Source organism: Hoplias malabaricus, chromosome X1 (assembly GCF_029633855.1).
Source record: "Hoplias malabaricus isolate fHopMal1 chromosome X1, fHopMal1.hap1, whole genome shotgun sequence".
NCBI classification, from domain to species: Eukaryota; Metazoa; Chordata; class Actinopteri; order Characiformes; family Erythrinidae; genus Hoplias; species Hoplias malabaricus.
Window position 1 is genome coordinate 2,032,078 of NC_089818.1, and position 13,251 is coordinate 2,045,328.

A 13,251-nucleotide genomic window follows, 5' to 3' on the forward strand; every position below is an offset into this window, starting at 1 on the left:
GGGAGCCAGCACAGAAATGACTTGATGCCTGTCTTCCATAAAACACACACACAAACACACACACTCACTGCATGCAGACCAGTGGCTGAGACACATTTTCTCAGTCCAAATTTGCTCTGAGTTATTCTTTTCAACATTTCCTCAACTCACACACACACACACACACACACACACACACACACACATACACACAACATTCCAGGTAGGGAATGATATTCCTTACAATATGTCCTTCATGTGTGTTCATGTGCACAGGGGACCAATGAGGTAGCACAGGCCACAAAACCTACATTCTACATTCAGAGAGAGAGAGAGAGAGAGGGAGAGAGAGAGAGAGAGAGAGAGAGAGAGAGAGAGAGAGAGAGAGAGAGAGAGAGTGTGTGTGAGAGTGTGTGAGAGAGAGTGAGAAAGAGAGAGAGAGAGAGAGAGAGAGAGAGTACGTGTGTGTTTGTCTTCCTCCTGCAGCGTAAAAATAGATGGAAAATTACAGAGTGTCGTTCCCTACTGCTCTGGGAGGAAGTGGTGCTCAGTGCAAGAGCCACACACACACACACATGCGGAGACACACACTCACACTCACACACACACACACACACACACACACACACTCACACACACACACACACACACACGCAGTGGGTTCGCATCAGTTAGCAATTTAAAACTTTTTTTTTTTCTTTTTCTTTAGCTTCATAGGTCGTAGATGACAGAACTAAAGAAAGTCAACAATGTAAACTACGTTTGGGTCAATGCCAACACATTCATTCACATACAGCTGGCATTAAAGCCACCTGTGGGGCAGGGGAAATGCATGACGTAACTTTAAAAACTACTACTGTATATTAACACCTCAGTTAGAAAGAAAAGGATTCACAAAATAAGCTGAACTGCTGACCCCTGGCCACCACAAAGAGTGACCATAAGAACTGGACCACAGACCATGGTTTTACTGAACATGGTGCTTTTCTACTGCATGGTACCTACACCACTCAGCTATATTCTCTTTTCAGTACCTTTTCCATTTCCCAGTACAACATCTACCCCCTCCAACATGTAGCCGGAGGTGTCACAAAACCCTGTCTCTAACAGAAACTGCGGGCTTTGGAAACCACAACAACGACAGCAGTAACATTTAGCGTTGTTTACATAGTGTGTATTTGAATGCTTTAGTCAAGCAGCTCTCGCTGGATTCATTTGTCGGCCACCGAACCAAGGAGCGTTTGAACCTCTTCAAAAGACCACAGAGTAATTTTACGAGTTGCCGTCGTGAGTCGGATAAAAACAAACGTGATCTCTGCTGCAGCTGGAGATTTTACAGATGGAGAGTTGGTGCTGGTCGTCTGCGTTGCGTGGCGTAGAGTGACGACTCTCTCCGGACAATCAGCGCTCTGCAAGGTTTACATGCCACGGTTTAGTCCCTACTCAGCTTGCTTCCAGGTACCAAATTTATATATATACATATATATGTCACAAGAGTAAGGAAACTTATTATTAATTTGATGGCCATGTTGAACGTTGCCATCTTAAAAATGTGAAGTAGCTGCATGTCACTTTAGAAAACTTGGCCAGAAACTGCAGGTCAGTGTAACTTTATTTGTTCTGTCTGCTGTTTGAACGTTGTTTTCATGTTATTTGGTGTTTCCTTATCTTTGAGACACACTGTGTAGAAGTCCAGATGTGAGAAGCAGGTTAGATACTGCTCGGCTTTCCTCTCTTTGTTTACGCAACAAACCACTGGAGGATGAGGCCACAGTAAGAGCAAATAAGAGCCTATAACACTCTCTCCAAAACAGCTCCATCAGAACCAGTTGAGCCTACAGGAACACCCAGGAGCACCCAGCCATCTTACTGTAGCCTCAGCATCTGGGACCCTGGGAACCCTAAATTGCACAAAATTAGTGCCTACACTGAGAGTACACCATGGTCATCAGAACTTAGACAACTTTCACTAAAAACATCTGGCTAATTAATGCAGTATTATGTTGAGCTGAAGTGTAGTGGAGAGGTTAAGACATGTCCAGTGTTAAAAGGCTGTTCTTCAGTTAGCTGTAGAGCTGTAAAGCTCATGTAATAGAAAACATAAATTTTGATTACAGTCATTTTATTTCATTTTATTTGCAGGGATACAGATAGAGGGTACAGATAGAGAGTACAGGTAGAGGGTACGGATAGAGGGTATGGATAGAGGGTACAGATAGAGGTACGGATAGATGGTATGGATAGAGGGTACAGATAGAGGGTATTGATAGAGGGTACAGATAGAGGGTATGGATAGAGTGTACGGATAGTGTGTACGGATGGAGGGTACAGATAGAGGGTATGGATAGAGTGTACGGATAGTGTGTATGGATGGAGGGTACAGATAGAGGGTATGGATAGAGGGTATGGACAGAGAGTACGGATAGAGGGTACAAATAGAAGGTACGGATAGTGTGTACGGATGGAGGGTACAGATAGAGGGTATGGATAGAGGGTACGGATACAGGGTACAGACAGAAGGTACAGATAGAGGGTATAGATAGCGTGAGTTCACCCTGACTGTGGCGTACTGTTATAACTGCTGACAACTGTAGGAGGCAAATCAAAAAACACTGGTGTGGACAGAGTGTGGACAGAGTGTGGACAGAGTGTGGACAGAGGTGTAGACAGAGGTGTGGACAGAGTGTGGACAGAATGTAGATAGAGGTGTGGACAGAGTGTAGACAGAGGTGAGGACAGAGTGTAGACAGAGGTGAGGACAGAGTGTAGACAGAGTTGTAGACAGAGTGTGGACTTAGGTGTAAACACAGGTGTGGACAGAGTGTAAACAGAGGTGTGGACAGAGGTGTGGACAGAGGTGTGGACAGAGGTGAGGACAGAGTGTAGACAGAGGTGAGGACAGTGTGTAGACAGAGTGTGGACAGAGGTGTGAACAAAGTGTAGACAGAGGTGTGGACAGAGTGTAGACAGAGGTGTAGACACAGGTGTGGACAGAGTGTGGACAGAGGTGTGGACAGAGTGTGGACAGAGTGTGGACAGAGTGAAGACAGAGGTGTGGACAGAGGTGTGGATAGAGTGTGGACAGAGGTGTGGATAGAGTGTGGACAGAGGTGTGGACAGAGGTGTGAAAAGAGTGTAGACAGAGGTGAGGACAGAGTGTAGACAGAGGTGTGGACAGAGTGTGGACTGAGGTGTGAACAAAATGTAGACAGAGGTGTGGACAGAGGTGTGGATAGAGTGTGGACAGAGGTGTGGACAGAGTGTGGACAGAGGTGTGAAAAGAGTGTAGACAGAGGTGAGGACAGAGTGTAGACAGAGGTGAGGACAGTGTGTAGACAGAGGTGTGGACAGAGTGTGGACAGAATATAGACAGAGGTGTGGACAGAATATAGACAGAGGTGTGGACAGAGGTGTGGACAGAGGTGAGTACAGAGTGTAGACAGAGTTGTGGACAGAGGTGTGAAAAGAGTGCAGACAGAGGTGTGGACAGAGGTGAGGACAGAGTGTAGACAGAGGTGAAGACAGAGTGTAGACAGAGTGTGGACAGAGGTGTGAACAAAGTGTGGACAGAGTGTAGACAGAAGTGAGGACAGAGTGTGGACTTGGGTGTAAACAGAGGTGTGGACAGAGTGTGGACAGAGGTGTGGACAGAGGTGAGGACAGAATGTAGACAGAGTTGTAGACATAGTGTGGACTTAGGTGTAAACAGAGGTGTGGACAGAGTGTAAACAGAGGTGTGGACAGACGTGTGGACAGAGGTGTGAAAAGAGTGTAGACAGAGGTGTGGACAGATGTGAGGACAGAGTGTAGACAGAGGTGAGGACAGAGTGTAGACAGAGGTGTGGACAGAGGTGTGAACAAAATGTAGACAGAGGTGTGGACAGAGGTGTGGATAGAGTGTGGATTGAGGTGTGGACAGAGGTGTGAAAAGAGTGTAGACAGAGGTGAGGACAGAGTGTAGACAGAGGTGAGGACAGAGTGTAGACAGAGGTGTGGACAGAGTGTTGACAGAGTTGTGAACAAAGTGTAGACACAGGTGTGGACAGAGGTGTGGACAGAGTGTGGACAGAGTGAAGACAGAGGTGTGGACAGAGTGTAGACAGAGGTGTGGACAGAGTGTGGACAGAATATAGACAGAGGTGTGGACAGAATATAGACAGAGGTGTGGACAGAGGTGTGGACAGAGGTGAGTACAGAGTGTAGACAGAGTTGTGGACAGAGGTGTGAAAAGAGTGTAGACAGAGGTGTGGACAGAGGTCAGGACAGAGTGTAGACAGAGGTGAAGACAGAGTGTAGACAGAGTGTGGACAGAGGTGTGAAAAGAGTGTAGACAGAGGTGAGGACAGAGTGTAGACAGAGGTGTGGACAGAGTGTGGACTGAGGTGTGAACAAAATGTAGACAGAGGTGTGGACAGAGGTGTGGATAGAGTGTGGACAGAGGTGTGGACAGAGTGTGGACAGAGGTGTGAAAAGAGTGTAGACAGAGGTGAGGACAGAGTGTAGACAGAGGTGAGGACAGTGTGTAGACAGATGTGTGGACAGAGTGTGGACAGAATATAGACAGAGGTGTGGACAGAATATAGACAGAGGTGTAGACAGAGGTGTGCACAGAGGTGAGGACAGAGTGTAGACAGAGGTGAAGACAGAGTGTAGACAGAGTGTGGACAGAGGTGTGAAAAGAGTGTAGACAGAGGTGAGGACAGAGTGTAGACAGAGGTGTGGACAGAGTGTGGACTGAGGTGTGAACAAAATGTAGACAGAGGTGTGGACAGAAGTGTGGATAGAGTGTGGACAGAGGTGTGGACAGAGTGTGGACAGAGGTGTGAAAAGAGTGTAGACAGAGGTGAGGACAGAGTGTAGACAGAGGTGAGGACAGTGTGTAGACAGAGGTGTGGACAGAGTGTGGACAGAATATAGACAGAGGTGTGGACAGAATATAGACAGAGGTGTGGACAGAGGTGAGTACAGAGTGTAGACAGAGTTGTGGACAGAGGTGTGAAAAGAGTGCAGACAGAGGTATGGACAGAGGTGAGGACAGAGTGTAGACAGAGGTGAAGAAAGAGTGTAGACAGAGTGTGGACAGAGGTGTGAACAAAGTGTGGACAGAGTGTAGACAGAAGTGAGGACAGAGTGTGGACTTGGGTGTAAACAGAGGTGTGGACAGAGTGTGGACAGAGGTGTGGACAGAGGTGAGGACAGAGTGTAGACAGAGTTGTAGACATAGTGTGGACTTAGGTGTAAACAGAGGTGTGGACAGAGTGTAAACAGAGGTGTGGACAGACGTGTGGACAGAGGTGTGAAAAGAGTGTAGACAGAGGTGTGGACAGATGTGAGGACAGAGTGTAGACAGAGGTGTGGACAGAGGTGTGAACAAAATGTAGACAGAGGTGTGGACAGATGTGTGGATAGAGTGTGGATTGAGGTGTGGACAGAGGTGTGAAAAGAGTGTAGACAGAGGTGAGGACAGAGTGTAGACAGAGGTGAGGACAGAGTGTAGACAGAGGTGTGGACAGAGTGTTGACAGAGTTGTGAACAAAGTGTAGACACAGGTGTGGACAGAGGTGTGAACAGAGTGTGGACAGAGTGAAGACAGAGGTGTGGACAGAGTGTAGACAGAGGTGTGGACAGAGTGTGGACAGAATATAGACAGAGGTGTGGACAGAGGTGTGGACAGAGGTGAGTACAGAGTGTAGACAGAGTTGTGGACAGAGGTGTGAAAAGAGTGTAGACAGAGGTGTGGACAGAGGTGAGGACAGAGTGTAGACAGAGGTGAAGACAGAGTGTAGACAGAGTGTGGACAGAGGTGTGAACAAAGTGTGAAAAGAGTGTAGACAGAAGTGAGGACAGAGTGTTGACTTGGGTGTAAACAGAGGTGTGGACAGAGGTGTGGACAGAGGTGAGGACAGAGGTGAGGACAGAGGTGAGGACAGAGTGTACACAGAGTTGTAGACATAGTGTGGACTTAGGTGTAAACAGAGGTGTGGACAGAGTGTAAACAGAGGTGTGGACAGAGTGTAAACAGAGGTGTGGACAGAGGTGTGAAAAGAGTGTAGACAGAGGTGAGGACAGAGTGTAGACAGAGTGTGGACAGAGGTGTGAACAAAGTGTGGACAGAGTGTAGACAGAAGTGAGGACAGAGTGTAGACAGAGGTGTGGACAGAGTGTGGACTTGGGTGTAAACAGAGGTGTGGACAGAGTGTGGACAGAGGTGTGGACAGAGTGTGGACAGAGGTGTAGACAGAGTGTAGACAGAGGTGAGGACAGAGTGTAGACAGAGGTGTGGACAGAGGTGTGAAAAGAGTGTAGACAGAGGTGTGGACAGAGGTGTGGACAGAGTGTAGACAGAGGTGAGGACAGAGTGTAGACAGAGTGTGGACAGAGGTGTGAAAAGAGTGTAGACAGAGGTGAGGACAGAGTGTAGACAGAGGTGTGGACAGAGTGTGGACTGAGGTGTGAACAAAATGTAGACAGAGGTGTGGACAGAAGTGTGGATAGAGTGTGGACAGAGGTGTGGACAGAGTGTGGACAGAGGTGTGAAAAGAGTGTAGACAGAGGTGAGGACAGAGTGTAGACAGAGGTGAGGACAGTGTGTAGACAGAGGTGTGGACAGAGTGTGGACAGAATATAGACAGAGGTGTGGACAGAATATAGACAGAGGTGTGGACAGAGGTGAGTACAGAGTGTAGACAGAGTTGTGGACAGAGGTGTGAAAAGAGTGCAGACAGAGGTATGGACAGAGGTGAGGACAGAGTGTAGACAGAGGTGAAGAAAGAGTGTAGACAGAGTGTGGACAGAGGTGTGAACAAAGTGTGGACAGAGTGTAGACAGAAGTGAGGACAGAGTGTGGACTTGGGTGTAAACAGAGGTGTGGACAGAGTGTGGACAGAGGTGTGGACAGAGGTGAGGACAGAGTGTAGACAGAGTTGTAGACATAGTGTGGACTTAGGTGTAAACAGAGGTGTGGACAGAGTGTAAACAGAGGTGTGGACAGACGTGTGGACAGAGGTGTGAAAAGAGTGTAGACAGAGGTGTGGACAGATGTGAGGACAGAGTGTAGACAGAGGTGTGGACAGAGGTGTGAACAAAATGTAGACAGAGGTGTGGACAGATGTGTGGATAGAGTGTGGATTGAGGTGTGGACAGAGGTGTGAAAAGAGTGTAGACAGAGGTGAGGACAGAGTGTAGACAGAGGTGAGGACAGAGTGTAGACAGAGGTGTGGACAGAGTGTTGACAGAGTTGTGAACAAAGTGTAGACACAGGTGTGGACAGAGGTGTGAACAGAGTGTGGACAGAGTGAAGACAGAGGTGTGGACAGAGTGTAGACAGAGGTGTGGACAGAGTGTGGACAGAATATAGACAGAGGTGTGGACAGAGGTGTGGACAGAGGTGAGTACAGAGTGTAGACAGAGTTGTGGACAGAGGTGTGAAAAGAGTGTAGACAGAGGTGTGGACAGAGGTGAGGACAAAGTGTAGACAGAGGTGAAGACAGAGTGTAGACAGAGTGTGGACAGAGGTGTGAACAAAGTGTGAAAAGAGTGTAGACAGAAGTGAGGACAGAGTGTTGACTTGGGTGTAAACAGAGGTGTGGACAGAGGTGTGGACAGAGGTGAGGACAGAGGTGAGGACAGAGGTGAGGACAGAGTGTACACAGAGTTGTAGACATAGTGTGGACTTAGGTGTAAACAGAGGTGTGGACAGAGTGTAAACAGAGGTGTGGACAGAGTGTAAACAGAGGTGTGGACAGAGGTGTGAAAAGAGTGTAGACAGAGGTGAGGACAGAGTGTAGACAGAGTGTGGACAGAGGTGTGAACAAAGTGTGGACAGAGTGTAGACAGAAGTGAGGACAGAGTGTAGACAGAGGTGTGGACAGAGTGTGGACTTGGGTGTAAACAGAGGTGTGGACAGAGTGTGGACAGAGGTGTGGACAGAGTGTGGACAGAGGTGTAGACAGAGTGTAGACAGAGGTGAGGACAGAGTGTAGACAGAGGTGTGGACAGAGGTGTGAAAAGAGTGTAGACAGAGGTGTGGACAGAGGTGTGGACATAGGTGTGGACAGAGTGTAGACAGAGGTGAGGACAGAGTGTAGACAGAGTTGTAGACATAGTGTGGACTTAGGTGTAAACAGAGGTGTGGACAGAGGTGTGAAAAGAGTGTAGACAGAGGTGTGGACAGAGGTGAGGACAGAGTGTAGACAGAGGTGAGGACAGAGTGTAGACAGAGGTGAGGACAGAGTGTAGACAGAGTGTGGACAGAGGTGTGAACAAAGTGAGGACAGAGTGTAGACAGAGGTGTGGACAGAGTGTGGACTTGGGTGTAAACAGAGGTGTGGACAGAGGTGTAGACAGAGGTGTGGACAGAGGTGTGGACAGAGTGTAGACAGAGGTGTGGACAGAGGTGTGGACAGAGTGCAGACAGAGTGTGGACAGAGTGTGGACAGAGGTGTGGACAGAGGTGTGGACAGAGTGTGGACAGAGGTGTGGACAGAGTGTGGACAGAGTGTTGACAGAGTTGTGAACAAAGTGTAGACACAGGTGTGGACAGAGGTGTGAACAGAGTGTGGACAGAGTGAAGACAGAGGTGTGGACAGAGTGTAGACAGAGGTGTGGACAGAGTGTGGACAGAATATAGACAGAGGTGTGGACAGAATATAGACAGAGGTGTGGACAGAGGTGTGGACAGAGGTGAGTACAGAGTGTAGACAGAGTTGTGGACAGAGGTGTGAAAAGAGTGTAGACAGAGGTGTGGACAGAGGTGAGGACAGAGTGTAGACAGAGGTGAAGACAGAGTGTAGACAGAGTGTGGACAGAGGTGTGAACAAAGTGTGAAAAGAGTGTAGACAGAAGTGAGGACAGAGTGTTGACTTGGGTGTAAACAGAGGTGTGGACAGAGGTGTGGACAGAGGTGAGGACAGAGGTGAGGACAGAGGTGAGGACAGAGTGTACACAGAGTTGTAGACATAGTGTGGACTTAGGTGTAAACAGAGGTGTGGACAGAGTGTAAACAGAGGTGTGGACAGAGTGTAAACAGAGGTGTGGACAGAGGTGTGAAAAGAGTGTAGACAGAGGTGAGGACAGAGTGTAGACAGAGTGTGGACAGAGGTGTGAACAAAGTGTGGACAGAGTGTAGACAGAAGTGAGGACAGAGTGTAGACAGAGGTGTGGACAGAGTGTGGACTTGGGTGTAAACAGAGGTGTGGACAGAGTGTGGACAGAGGTGTGGACAGAGTGTGGACAGAGGTGTAGACAGAGTGTAGACAGAGGTGAGGACAGAGTGTAGACAGAGGTGTGGACAGAGGTGTGAAAAGAGTGTAGACAGAGGTGTGGACAGAGGTGTGGACAGAGGTGTGGACAGAGTGTAGACAGAGGTGAGGACAGAGTGTAGACAGAGTTGTAGACATAGTGTGGACTTAGGTGTAAACAGAAGTGTGGACAGAGGTGTGAAAAGAGTGTAGACAGAGGTGTGGACAGAGGTGAGGACAGAGTGTAGACAGAGGTGAGGACAGAGTGTAGACAGAGGTGAGGACAGAGTGTAGACAGAGTGTGGACAGAGGTGTGAACAAAGTGAGGACAGAGTGTAGACAGAGGTGTGGACAGAGTGTGGACTTGGGTGTAAACAGAGGTGTGGACAGAGGTGTAGACAGAGGTGTGGACAGAGGTGTGGACAGAGTGTAGACAGAGGTGTGGACAGAGGTGTGGACAGAGTGCAGACAGAGTGTGGACAGAGTGTGGACAGAGGTGTGGACAGAGGTGTGGACAGAGGTGTGGACAGAGTGTGGACAGAGGTGTGGACAGAGTGTGGACAGAGGTGTGGACAGAGTGTGGACAGAGTGCGGACAGAGGTGTGGACAGAGTGCAGACAGAGTGCGGACAGAGGTGTGGACAGAGGTGTGGACAGAGTGTGGACAGAGGTGTGGACAGAGGTGTGGAGAGAGTGTAGACAGAGTGTAGACAGAGTGTGGACAGAGGTGTGGACAGAGGTGTGGACAGAGTGTGGACAGAGGTGTGGACAGAGGTGTGGACAGAGTGTAGACAGAGTGTAGACAGAGGTGTGGACAGAGGTGTGGACGGAGGTGTGGACAGAGGTGTGGACAGAGTGTGGACAGAGGTGTGGACAGAGGTGTGGACAGAGTGTGGACAGAGGTGTGGACAGAGGTGTGGATAGAGTGTGGATTGAGGTGTGGACAGAGGTGTGAAAAGAGTGTAGACAGAGGTGAGGACAGAGTGTAGACAGAGGTGAGGACAGAGTGTAGACAGAGGTGTGGACAGAGTGTTGACAGAGTTGTGAACAAAGTGTAGACACAGGTGTGGACAGAGGTGTGGACAGAGTGTGGACAGAGTGAAGACAGAGGTGTGGACAGAGTGTAGACAGAGGTGTGGACAGAGTGTGGACAGAATATAGACAGAGGTGTGGACAGAATATAGACAGAGGTGTGGACAGAGGTGTGGACAGAGGTGAGTACAGAGTGTAGACAGAGTTGTGGACAGAGGTGTGAAAAGAGTGTAGACAGAGGTGTGGACAGAGGTGAGGACAGAGTGTAGACAGAGGTGAAGACAGAGTGTAGACAGAGTGTGGACAGAGGTGTGAACAAAGTGTGGACAGAGTGTAGACAGAAGTGAGGACAGAGTGTTGACTTGGGTGTAAACAGAGGTGTGGACAGAGGTGTGGACAGAGGTGAGGACAGAGGTGAGGACAGAGGTGAGGACAGAGTGTACACAGAGTTGTAGACATAGTGTGGACTTAGGTGTAAACAGAGGTGTGGACAGAGTGTAAACAGAGGTGTGGACAGAGGTGTGAAAAGAGTGTAGACAGAGGTGAGGACAGAGTGTAGACAGAGTGTGGACAGAGGTGTGAACAAAGTGTGGACAGAGTGTAGACAGAAGTGAGGACAGAGTGTAGACAGAGGTGTGGACAGAGTGTGGACTTGGGTGTAAACAGAGGTGTGGACAGAGTGTGGACAGAGGTGTGGACAGAGTGTGGACAGAGGTGTAGACAGAGTGTAGACAGAGGTGAGGACAGAGTGTAGACAGAGGTGTGGACAGAGGTGTGAAAAGAGTGTAGACAGAGGTGTGGACAGAGGTGTGGACAGAGGTGTGGACAGAGTGTAGACAGAGGTGAGGACAGAGTGTAGACAGAGTTGTAGACATAGTGTGGACTTAGGTGTAAACAGAGGTGTGGACAGAGGTGTGAAAAGAGTGTAGACAGAGGTGTGGACAGAGGTGAGGACAGAGTGTAGACAGAGGTGAGGACAGAGTGTAGACAGAGGTGAGGACAGAGTGTAGACAGAGTGTGGACAGAGGTGTGAACAAAGTGAGGACAGAGTGTAGACAGAGGTGTGGACAGAGTGTGGACTTGGGTGTAAACAGAGGTGTGGACAGAGGTGTAGACAGAGGTGTGGACAGAGGTGTGGACAGAGTGTAGACAGAGGTGTGGACAGAGGTGAGGACAGAGTGTAGACAGAGGTGAGGACAGAGGTGTGGACAGAGGTGTGGACAGAGTGTGGACAGAGGTGTGGACAGAGTGTGGACAGAGGTGTGGACAGAGGTGTGGACAGAGTGTAGACAGAGGTGTGGACAGAGGTGTGGACAGAGTGCAGACAGAGTGTGGACAGAGTGTGGACAGAGGTGTGGACAGAGTGTGGACAGAGGTGTGGACAGAGTGTGGACAGAGGTGTGGACAGAGTGTGGACAGAGTGCGGACAGAGGTGTGGACAGAGTGCAGACAGAGTGCGGACAGAGGTGTGGACAGAGGTGTGGACAGAGTGTGGACAGAGGTGTGGACAGAGGTGTGGAGAGAGTGTAGACAGAGTGTAGACAGAGTGTGGACAGAGGTGTGGACAGAGGTGTGGACAGAGTGTGGACAGAGGTGTGGACAGAGTGTAGACAGAGTGTAGACAGAGGTGTGGACAGAGGTGTGGACGGAGTGTGGACAGAGGTGTGGACAGAGTGTGGACAGAGGTGTGGACAGAGGTGTGGACAGAGTGTAGACAGAGGTGTGGACAGAGGTGTGGACAGAGTGTAGACAGAGGTGTGGACAGAAGTGTAGACAGAGTGTGGACAGAGTATGGACAGAGTGTGGACCGAGTGTGGACAGAGTGTGGACAGAGGTGTGGACAGAGTGTGGACAGAGGTGTGGACAGAGTGTGGACAGAGGTGTGGACAGAATGTAGACAGAGGTGTGGAGAGAGTGTGGACAGAGTGTGGACAGAGGTGTGGACAGAGTGTAGACAGAGGTGTGGACAGAGGTGTGGACAGAGTGTAGACAGAGTGTAGACAGAGGTGTGGACAGAGGTGTGGACAGAGTGTGGACAGAGGTGTAGACAGAGTGTAGACAGAGTGTAGACAGAGTGTAAACAGAGTTTAAACAGAGGTGTGGACAGAGGTGTGGACAGAGTGTGGACAGAGGTGTGGACAGAGGTGTGGACAGAGTGTAGACAGAGGTGTGGACAGAGGTGTGGACAGAGTGTAGACAGAGGTGTGGACAGAGGTGTGGACAGAGATGTGGACAGAGGTGTGGAGAGAGCAATGTAAGTACGCTGTCACTGTGAGATACAAGTATCTCACCCAGAAAACTAAGAGTAAAAACCAGCTGCCATTTGGTTCCAAAGCAAAAGCAAACATCAAAGCGTCAGCAGCCTTTCAACTGCACAATAACAATGTGCAACATTTATTCATAAATAATAATCAAAAGAACACGGGCAAAAACACTCAGGAGCTCAAACTCATGGTCTCTTAAAGACAGGATCAGACTTTAGACCACTGCGCCAACTGGGAGCCGGCCAATAATTTACAGCCATTATCTTCTAGCTCTACTGATGCCACCTGATCCAGAGGGAAGATATATTTCCTCAGTAAGCAGCAAATACGGGTAGAATTTTACTGAAAAATAAACAAGTGTGGTTTTGAACCTATCATCATCAGGTCTCTGAATCCATTTCATGGTTAGGGTTTAAAATTAATCAACTGTTTATATATGCGCAGGAGAAGAGGTATATTCTGAGGAGATTGTGCTGAACATCACGGAAATCACTGAAACTGCAGCTGTAGAGGAACATGAAGAAAATGTGACTTCAGAAGGAGATCCGACTACAAAGAAAGAACTGCTGCAAAACAGGAGAATATTATAAAAGTAAAAGGTTTGTTTCTCCTTCTCCTTCGGTCTCTTTCTCTCTGTTACTGCATCTCACGCCTCATTCTCCCTGTCTCTTACGCTGCTGCATCGTCTTATATTCACCCTCACCCTGCTTTTTCTTTTTAAAAACAAAAGCAGCATCA

General features: G+C 48.9%; 1 protein-coding gene across 3 annotated transcripts in view; it reads right to left on the reverse strand.

The window, feature by feature from the left end:
* Positions 1-13,251, reverse strand: part of LOC136675419 (muscleblind-like protein 1) — a 90,674-nt gene that overhangs the window by 36,202 nt on the left and 41,221 nt on the right. The gene's annotated exons all lie outside the window — the stretch shown is intronic.